Consider the following 10435-nt stretch of genomic DNA (forward strand, 5'->3'; position numbering starts at 1 on the left):
TACATACTTACAGTAGGATATTAATGTATGATTTTCAAACTGTGAAAATCAGAAATAAAATTCAAATATTGAAATTCCTGCTTTGTTAGAAACTTCCTATAAAACTTGCTGAAATCTAAGGAACATATTATAGTAATTTTAATATATAGAATTTTATTTATTGTTTATTTGAAAGCTATTGTAGGACTAGATAATATGGTCCCTTTTATACAACAAACAATGCATAGAAGCTCGCTCAAGATTAGTCACTGACAATCTTTAGAAGCAGAACCTAGGGACTTGTCCCATTTCTTTGCAATGTATCTTTCTCTATACCAAGATCTTCCTCATCTACTTATAAAACAGATTTTGCTTAAAGCAATTTGCCTTCAAAGCAAGAGCCATTTTACATTACACTTTTTAAATGTCTCTCAGAGGTGCTTAGGACTGATGTCAGATCAACTGATGTTAAACTATAAAAATATTTAGTGATAGAATAAGTTTATTAAATTCCTATTTGAATCATTTCATGGATTGAAAAATGCAACTAGTAGAATTATGGCTTGTAAATTACAGTTTACCATCAGGTGAGTGTAAAACCATAACGAACTCACAGAAACATATCTATATGCACAGATATGAAGGTGTACATTTGTATACACCTACAGAAGGAAAAGAACACCTGACCCCCAAAACTGAAAAACATGAATGCAGTGGACACAATGTTTCTGTTGAAATATTCCTTTTCTTCCTTCCAAACAATTTCATATTCACTAGTTCATTTAAGCCTCTCAATAGCTTTATAAAATAAGAAATACAACTTGGGGTACCTGGATGGCCCAATTGGTTAAAGTTCCACTCTTGATTTCGACTCAGGTCATGATTTGAGGGTTGTGGGATCCAGTAGTGTGACAGGCTCCCACTGAGCATGGTCCTGCTTGAGATGGTTTCTTGTCTCTCCCTGTCCCTCTAATTGTCTCCCTCTCCCACCTCCGCTCTCTGGGCCCCCCTTTCATTCTCTCAAGAAAGAAAGAAAGGAAAACCTATAAAAAAGAATGAAAGAAATATCCCCATATCCTTATAACACAGATGATAGAACTTAATGCAGGCCTTCAGATATTTGATTTTTATCAACATTTTCTTTCCTTTACAAATTGGCTTTTTTTGAGAAATAGCAAACAGTGCGCATTGATGAAATTATTTTACAGTATATCTTTCAAAATCAATAGATATCTTAAGTAGAATGATAAGTGAGTTTGGTAGTTAGGTCTAAACACTCAGACTTCCTAGCACAGTCTTCATTCCCCATACAGAAAGATCACCTCCTGTGAGAGGGAGGAAAGAGCGTACCTGAAGATTTTGTCATCCTTGAGGACTGGTTATTGTTCAGTCTGCAATTTTAGTTTTTATACTGTTCTATATACCATGAATGTTTATATATTTTTTTAATTTACACAATGTCTTTTCAAACATTTCTTTGTTTTAAATGCTGTAGGTAGAAACAAATAAATTTCAGTAATTGTCCAGGAAAAATTATGATATTTTCTAACCCTCTGAAAATATTTTTGGACTTATTATCTGGTTATATACATAGATATGTGAGGTTTTCCAAAGGTTAGGAAAAACAAAAAAATTTAACAGTAAAAGCCATACCAAGTTAGAGTAATAATTTACCCACTGGAATATGCTAATTGCGGTTCATTACCATGTATCCAGATTTTGCAAATTTAACGAAAAGGTTATTGGAGGGGGAAACACTATCAAAACTATTATATTTGAGAATTGTAATTTTCTTTAAATATTCTTGGGTAGGAGACCTAATAATTAATAATAGTATTTCAACCTAAAATGTATTTTTGAAAATATAGATAGTTTCTCACTTATCTAGTCTCTTTGTTAGCTTTATAAAGAGCATTTGATTTTGCACTCATTTTATATATGGGTTTTTTAAAAATCCTGTGACTTTTTCATTCTTTAAAAAAGTGATAAATAAAATCTGTATTACACCTAAACCTCTAAAGTAATATATCTAATTGATAACTCTGTTAAAATTTTTATATTGAGAAATCACCAGGTGTTCTTCTGTAATCTGGACCATAATACATTTGAGAGTAAATGAGATGTTTCTTATTTTAGTATGAAGCCTTGTCTTTGTTCCCGTCTTTCAAACTCCTGTTTGTCTGCTGATGGCAGATCTATACAAATCACAGAAGTCTAAACTACAAAGTCAGGATAAAACCTTGACAGTGCCCCAGTGAGAAAGCCCATCATCAGGCTCCTAATGATGCTAATGTGAGCTGCCACGAGCCGTCGTTCTAGAAGCCGTGGCAGGCCCTAAGCAGAGAGTGCGGAATAATGACACATCCTCAAAGCTGACAAAGGAAAACAAATGCATTATGGATATAGATATGAGAAAACAAACAGTGACATCTTCAAAGGAAGATGCCTTCAAACTTTACTATCAGACAGGCTTGTTGGTGACACTTTGAGGCTCATCTGGACAAGACCTACGTCCTCAGCAGATCCAGTCTATCTTTGCATAACCATCTGACAAACCCTGCAATGATCACAACACACGTTCAGGAGGACCCTTTATCAAATTCAAATGTGAAGTGGCAGATCCTGCGAGAATAGGACTTGGTTTCTCTTCCATACAGGATTTTTCTAACACTTCACAACAGTTCCCTTGTTCAATGCAGTTCTACATGGAATTTGAAGGAACTGACAAAAGCAATCATGCCTTCGATATAGCAAATGCTCTCATTTTCTCCTCTGTTGATGCCATGTTGAGTATGAGCACGCGTTGTTCTTGGGGGATTTTATTTGCAGCATAACTTTTAAAAAATCAGCAATAGTTAGAACAAATGGTATGTAAATAACATGGGGTGTGTGTGTGTGTGTGTGTGTGTGTGCATGTGTGTGTGTGTGAGAGAGAGAGAGATTGGGCACATGTGTGATTCCTTATCAAGGTATTAAGGGTAGAGTCAGAATCTTGCTTCAACTTCTGTTACACATGAGTGAAACTGGAGCAGAAAGGTTAATTGATTTACTCGGGTCCATAAAGGAACAACCTTAAACACCAGTGTTTTAACCTCAAGAGGCAAAGTCTTTGATCTGTTGCTCAGTCAGTTGAGCCAGTCTGAGACTGAAAATAATATGCTGTCTGTTGGCATCAGGACGAAAAATCAATACAATGTGGTGATTCAGACATCACATGATTTTATTTACATTTGACACCACTGTAATGAGGAAGAGGGAGGTCGTCCTTGTTTAGCAAAGATCTGCATGGCTAAGTGCTTGTTAGTTTCAGAAAAATGCCAGATTCTCATCATCAGAAATCAACTCCTCAGGTTTTATTTCCAGATAAAAGCTTAGGTTATGAAAGTGAACATTTTTGTACATTGATCTGTTAGTATGACTGAACCTGACCAAGAGAAATCACCTCAGAGTACAAAGAGATTATTTATTTTTGACAGTCTTCAACCTGTCCCTTGAAACTAGTGGCTTGGTAAAAAAGACATCCATGCTTTTGGAACTCAACCTAGGCATCCCCTTCATTCCGCAGAGCCCAACACATGTCATTAAAAAGTAAAAACTTCCATCCCCCCGTGTGTGATAGATCTACACAAGTGATTTTGAAATTAATGAAAATCCTCCAGGCTCTCTAGTCCCCTGGGAGAATTTGAGAGGAGTGCAGTCGATGGCAATTGGACATTTATCAGCCTTACCTTCCTATTTACTACTCAATTTCTGTGTGACCTTGGGAACACCAATTATAAGATTCATTTTAGTGATTTTTATTGATTGGGAACAGTGAGGTGACAGAGTAATATTATAACATGATAAATAATAAAAATTAGGAAAAATTCTTTGATGTCAGGAACATAACTGATATCATAAGTGTAATAGATTCTTTTTGTATTAAGTGTAATAGATTCTTAACATTCTAACTGAACAAAAGGAAGTTATAGATCATTATATCTATGCACCAATGATACTACAACTTTATTCAAAGACTCCAAGACTGTATTTATAAATAATAATTTTTTATACAAGTTCCTATGGCAAATTCAGTTGTTAATCATCAGTTCAACAACATTTAAAATACAAGCTGCACTTACAGTCATCCAGACTGTATCTTCCTCCAAATGACGTCTTCCTGGAGTTCATTTACGAGTAGTATCAAGTTTTAGACAGTATTAGTGTATTATAATAATATATCTTGACACCTTATTTCCGTTAATATTAGTATAAGAAAGTGGCAAGTAAAATTTTACAAAATTATTAAGGAGTGACAGGGAAACAATATGTTATCTGAAAATAGAATAAAAATTGAAAGTTGGTAACTCAAACATTTACTTTTTTTAATAAAATCTATACATAATGCTATAATAACACATGTTCATTTTAGAAGAAGAAAGTAAAAATAACTACCAAGAGAGAAATGACCACTTATGTTCTATCCCTCCAATAATTTTCAAAGGATTTATTTATTTATTTATTTATTTGGTGTTTTTTTGTTTTGTTTTGTTTTGTTTTTTTGGTGTGTTTCTATGAAGACTTCCTCTTACACACACATGGTAAGTGGTTTCATAGTTTTGATAATAAGAGATATAACTTTGTCTTAACATTTTACACTCATTAGTGTCAAACTTTTCAGAACTAACAGATGACATTCCATATGTTATTTTGAGTATAAGGCATAAACTATATATAAACAATTTAGGATATGTCACAAAGGAATTATCCACATTAAAAATAAGAAACTAAATTTAGGTTCAAACACAAAGCTCTGAGCTCTTAATGAAATTGTGCCATGAGAAATGACAGCAATTTTTCTTCCTCAGATTTTATTAACAATATAAGCAGCATAAAGTATTCTCTCTTTTCTTGGGTAGGGGGATCACTGACAGCTGTTTTTCACCATGCCAGCAGAAAAGCCAGTGTCCTCTGGAATGTTTCCACATTCAGAACACCTGGAACATCCAAATGATAAATCCCATGGTTTGAGTTGGTTCAAGGGATAAAGTGGTTTGGCTGTTATTTGGATGTCCTCAATGCCATATCTTCTCTCTCTATGAAGTTTTAACATTAGAGATTCACCCAAAGCCATGAAATGCCTTACATTTTCTTTTACATGTGTCTTGTCTGCTATATTAAGTGCAGAGTGCTTGGTAGTGTTGGTAGGTTCATGGTAGGTTCATGGCCATTGGTAGGTTCAGAAATGTGCCTTTTTCAATAGTGGTCTAAAGAAAGAAAATTCTAGAGTGATTTTCTTTTTCTGGGAATGCTATCCATTGTCCATAATTGGGATGAGGGAGTCTCACAAATGTGTCAAATGTGCTCTTCAGTCTGGTTTCCTGCTACTATAGACTGCCCTCATTACCATCCACAGCTCCTCCCTGCCCCTCACCATCACCATCCCTCCAGCCTATTCTTTTTAACTTTTCTTTCATTCCCTCCTACCTCTACATGTTCCATTGAGCTAGCAGTCAGCTGTCCTTTCTCATAGTTGTTGCATAGTCTTCCCATACAGATTTCCGATTTCCAACTCTGTCAACTGGCTTTGACCAAAGTTTGGCTAATAACGGGCATTGAAGAAAAGTCGGAAAGTAGAAGGAAGGAAGAAATCAGGGTACTTCTCTATCTCCTTTTTTTGGGTTGGTTTTCCAGCAAAGTCCACATACAATCTGTGGCTCAAACATCAGGGAAACAGGTCTGCCATACTTTTGGCTTCTGCTTAGTGAGCCCTTGACAAGGCTCTTTGGTGTCATTGCCTTCTAGATTTGTTTCTTGTTTGTTTTGTTTTTGTCTTTGTCCCCCCCTCCACCCCGCCCTGGGCAAAGTGTAGTTCTGATAACCTGCTATTGCTAATTTATGGGTTGCCTTGCTGTCTCCTAATCGGATTGCCAGCTTTGTCCATCATCAATTTTCCTAAATTAAATCCCTTTAATCTAGAATATTCAGAGAGTCGATATGCTTCCTGGTTTGACACTGATTGTTATAAGACTTTATCAGCAGTGGTCCTCTTATGATAGGATTCTAACACTGAGCTTAACTCGTATTTGAATATGAACACATTCATGATGCACTTTCAGATGGCAGAAGGGATAATGGTAATTTGTGGCATGCGGTGACATCATATTTTTTTTTTTTTTTTTTTTTTTTTAAAGATTTTATTTATTTATTTGACAGAGAGAGATCACAGGTAGGCAGAGAAGCAGGCAGAGAGAGAGAGAGGAGGAAGCAGGCTCCCCGCTGAGCAGAGAGCCCGATATGGGACTCGATCCCAGGACCCTGAGATCATGACCTGAGCCGAAGGCAGCGGCTTAACCCACTGAGCCACCCAGGCGCCCACGGTGACATCATATTTACTTAAATCATCATCTGCAGATGCTGAGATGGAGAGCTGGCCAAATTCAAGGCTTTGGAAAATCAAGTTGCTGTTGTAATGATAACGGTATTTTATGGTAATATGGATAATGACAAGTACAGAGAACTGCTATCCATTTCTAAAGGTGAAGAAGAACAGACAAAAAATTTTTTTACACTCATGTGTATGAAGTCTGCTCAAATCAGGTTTAGGGTACAAGAGAACTTCTATGATAAACATGAAAGAACATATCATCTCCCAGAGCTACAGGGAAGAAAGTTGTGGCTGAGGATTCAACAGAAATTTACATGTATATAAGCATAAATAAAGTATGAGTTGATTTCACAACATCATCAGCGCCTGTGTTAATACTGGGACATTACTGCTTTAGTTTACAGCATTTATGAAGAAGTACTGGGACCCTGACATTTGGGGTGAGGACAATGTGCGCATTTGGACAAAGCTGAGAAGCTTGCACCACCAAATTTTTCTCATCCTTTTTGCTAATACAATGGGCAAAAACTTCACTATTAGAAAAGTAGCCTTCCCTTAAATAGATAATATTTCCTTACCTCACCCAACACAGTTTGCTCAAACTACCTTGTAATCTTTCATTCTCTCAAGATTGATAACTATAGTTATTTCCAAGATGCCCCAGGAAGAGAAACATAGTTTTCCTCCAGGAGGATGTGACATACACAGCAAAGGAATCCCAAAATATTGTTAATTTTCATCTATACATAATTGGAGAAAAATGTATTATATTCATAGAACCTCTCAAAAGGGACAAATTTAATTTTGGATGAAGCCAAATATAATATAATGTTACCCTAAATTTCATTCAGAATTTAGAGAAGTAGGAATTTTACCTCTTTATTCATTTGGCTATTGAAGTCTGGGTTTAAGAGTTTATATTAACTAGAGTTCATGAATGCTGGGAGGGGCTTTCCTGACATAACGTAAAGGAGGAAAGTTAAGTGTTAGGGAGATGGTAGGGCTAGAGGGGATCTGGTAAGTGCAATTCACTCCCTCTCTCTTCACATGTATCCTGAGGATGCTCAGAAGACTTTCCCTTTACAAAGAATTGATCAGTGCAATTGTGAGGACAATACCAGTATTTCTGGAAAGTTCCATGGTGACATCCCTACGTTAAGGATAAAAGTGGAATATAATTGAGGTAGAATTGAGGTCCTTGATTTCATTGATAATAATTGGATCCTAGAGAGAGGAAGACTGGGGTTTGAGTGTTCTAGACCTTGTAATTTCAATGACCATACCAAGCAGCAGTGCTGAAATGGTAAACAAGGCTTTGACATACATAGGTCTGTGTTGGTAGTCAGATAAACAGAAGTCCCTAGTAATAAACAGGTGTGTTGCTTATTCATGTTTCCATGAAACCATGATCTAGGCTTGGTGAAGAGAAACCCAATATGTGTTACCACAAGAGGAAGTTAAGGTCTTTCCCCAGTTCCCAGCCAAAGTTAATTCACAGATAGGGTGACTGATCATCCTGGATCCTGACTTTAGGACTGAAAGTCCCATATCCTGGGAAACCCTTCAGCTCTGAGCAAACTAGATCATTACTCATTCCATCACAGGCTGTTACTTGAGTAAGGGTCTTGCATGAGAATATGCTTAAATCTTTCTCCAAAAGGACCAGAGGCCATTTGATATGAAAAACGGACACTGAAGAGAAAGCAATGTTCACAATTTTAAATATTTTATATTGGCTCTGAGTTGATGTGATTCCTAAGACACTGAAATGCCCTCTTGGCTCACGTGTCTGAAGGCAGAATTATGACACCCAGATAATAAACACAGATTTGCTCCACATCCATCTCCAGCTGGGACCAGTTGCAGCATTCATAATCAGAAACTGGCAGAATTCCCACCCACACCAGCTCTCTTACCTGTGGTGTGAGGGCCAGAGCAGGAGAGGCTAAGTGAAAATCCATGGAACTGAATTCCTCTATCTGCGCGGCCACAAGTAAGCAATTTATCACCCCCCTCAGAGAATCATCCTAGTTAATGCTGTCATCAAAGACTTGAAAACAGATAGGAATCCTATCAAGCCTACCTTTGATTCACCTCTTTGGCTGTCATAAAAGTCAGATACATCTTGACAATGAGTGTGGATTATTGTAAATATAATTAAGAGAGTCACTCCAGTTGCAGCTGCTGTGACAGATACCGCATCCTTGTTAGAGCAAATTAGCACGTGCTTTGCTTTGATATACCCCTATTGACCTGCAAAACGCCTTTCCCCCCATACCAACCATCAAAGATGATCAGAGCAGCTTGCCTTCAGCTGGGAGAGATACTATTACAATTTCGCTCTTTCCTCAGGGATATGTCAACTTTCCTGTTACTATTAAAATAAAGTCTCCAGAACTTCCGTGTAATCGACATCCCACAGAACATAATTTGCTCCATCTCGCTGATTGTCCTTGGTGTGCAGGAAGGGGAAACACCCAGATGTACTAGTTTGACATATGTTTGCCCAGAGGGAGAATAAAAACACAAAATGCAGAGGCCTGCCATTTTAAGAAAGATTTTAGGGAGCAGATGGTCTTTGACTTGTCAATATATCACCCCTAAAATGAGACGAGGTGTCTCATCTTGCACTAATGCTGACCAAATATATAACACCTGTGGGGATCCTTGGATTTTTTTTTTTTTTTTTTTTTTTTTTGGAGGCAACATATACTATAAATTTGTATGTCTTCTCTGGACCCTTTTATCAATACTCTATAAGGTTCCCAGTTTTGAGTGGGACCTAGAGAAAGAAAAGATTGTATCAAGTCTAGGCTATGTGGAAAGCCACCTGTAAATTAGGCCTCAAGACAGCAGAGTTGATGAAGCTCAAAAGGTAAGGGAAGGGGATGCCTGGGTGGCTCAGTTGGTTAAGCAGCTGTCTTCGGCTCAGGTCATGATCTCAGCATCCTGGGATCGAGTCCCACATCGGGCTCCTTGCTCTGCAGGGAGCCTGCTTCTCCCTCTGACTCTGCTGCCACTCTGTCTGCCTGTGCTCGCTCTCCCTCTCTCTCTCTCTGTCAAATAAATAAATAAAATATTTAAAAAAAAAAAAAGTTAAGGGAAGTAAATGAGAACATTATGTCAAGCCTCTGAAAAGACACAGTAAAAGTTATAGAATTGTGGTTTTTTTTCTTTCAATAAGTTGTTTCAAAAATTTTTTCCTAATTTTATAGTTATTTTTTCCTTAATTCATGGATTATCTATAAGTATATTGTTTAACTTTCAAACACTTTTTGTATTCTCAAATTATATTTTTCCTATTGGTTTTCAGCTTAATTCCACTTATCAGAGCACATTTTATGTGTGATTTTCATTCTTTGCAATTTCTATATGTGCTTATGATCCAATATATTATCTAACTTCCTAACGAGTTCATTTGCGTTTGAAGAAAATGTGCATTTTTGCAATTATCAGTTATAATTTTCTACACAAGATAGGCACACATTTATAGCAAGTTTGTAAATCTTGCTTTAAGTCTTTCAAGTCTTCCTGCTGGTTTGTTTTTCTTCATTGGTGTATGTCTGTATTTCTAGTAATAATTGTTTCATTGAATTTACTTAACCCAACATTAAGACAGAACACTAGCTTTTCTTTGGTTACTCTTTGCATGATATATATATATATATGTTTATACTTTTTTACTGGCAACTTTTCTGTACCTTTACATTTAAGAATTTATGTCAGCTTTTATTTATAATTATTATTATTTTTATAGAGGGAGGGGGGCGGACAGAAGGCGAGGGAGAGAAAGAATCCCAGGACCCTGGGATCATGACCTGAGCCTAAGGCAGAGGCTTTAACCCACTGAGCCACCCAGGCGCCCTTGTCATGTATTTTAATTCTAGGTACACTACATAGTTTTAATCTTGTTATGTTATGTAATTATGTTAAGCAACAACATTCACTTAGATTTTGTCAGATTTTTTACTGTTCTTTGGCTTTGTATTACTTAGTCCCCATCTCTGTATTTCAATCTGGAAATTCTAATTATGCCTGTATTCAAATTTCTCACCCTCTCTTACAGGTCTTATACTATTCGATTACATT

The sequence above is a fragment of the Mustela erminea genome, chromosome 13 (genome assembly GCF_009829155.1).
Source record: "Mustela erminea isolate mMusErm1 chromosome 13, mMusErm1.Pri, whole genome shotgun sequence".
In the NCBI taxonomy this organism is placed as follows: Eukaryota; Metazoa; Chordata; class Mammalia; order Carnivora; family Mustelidae; genus Mustela; species Mustela erminea.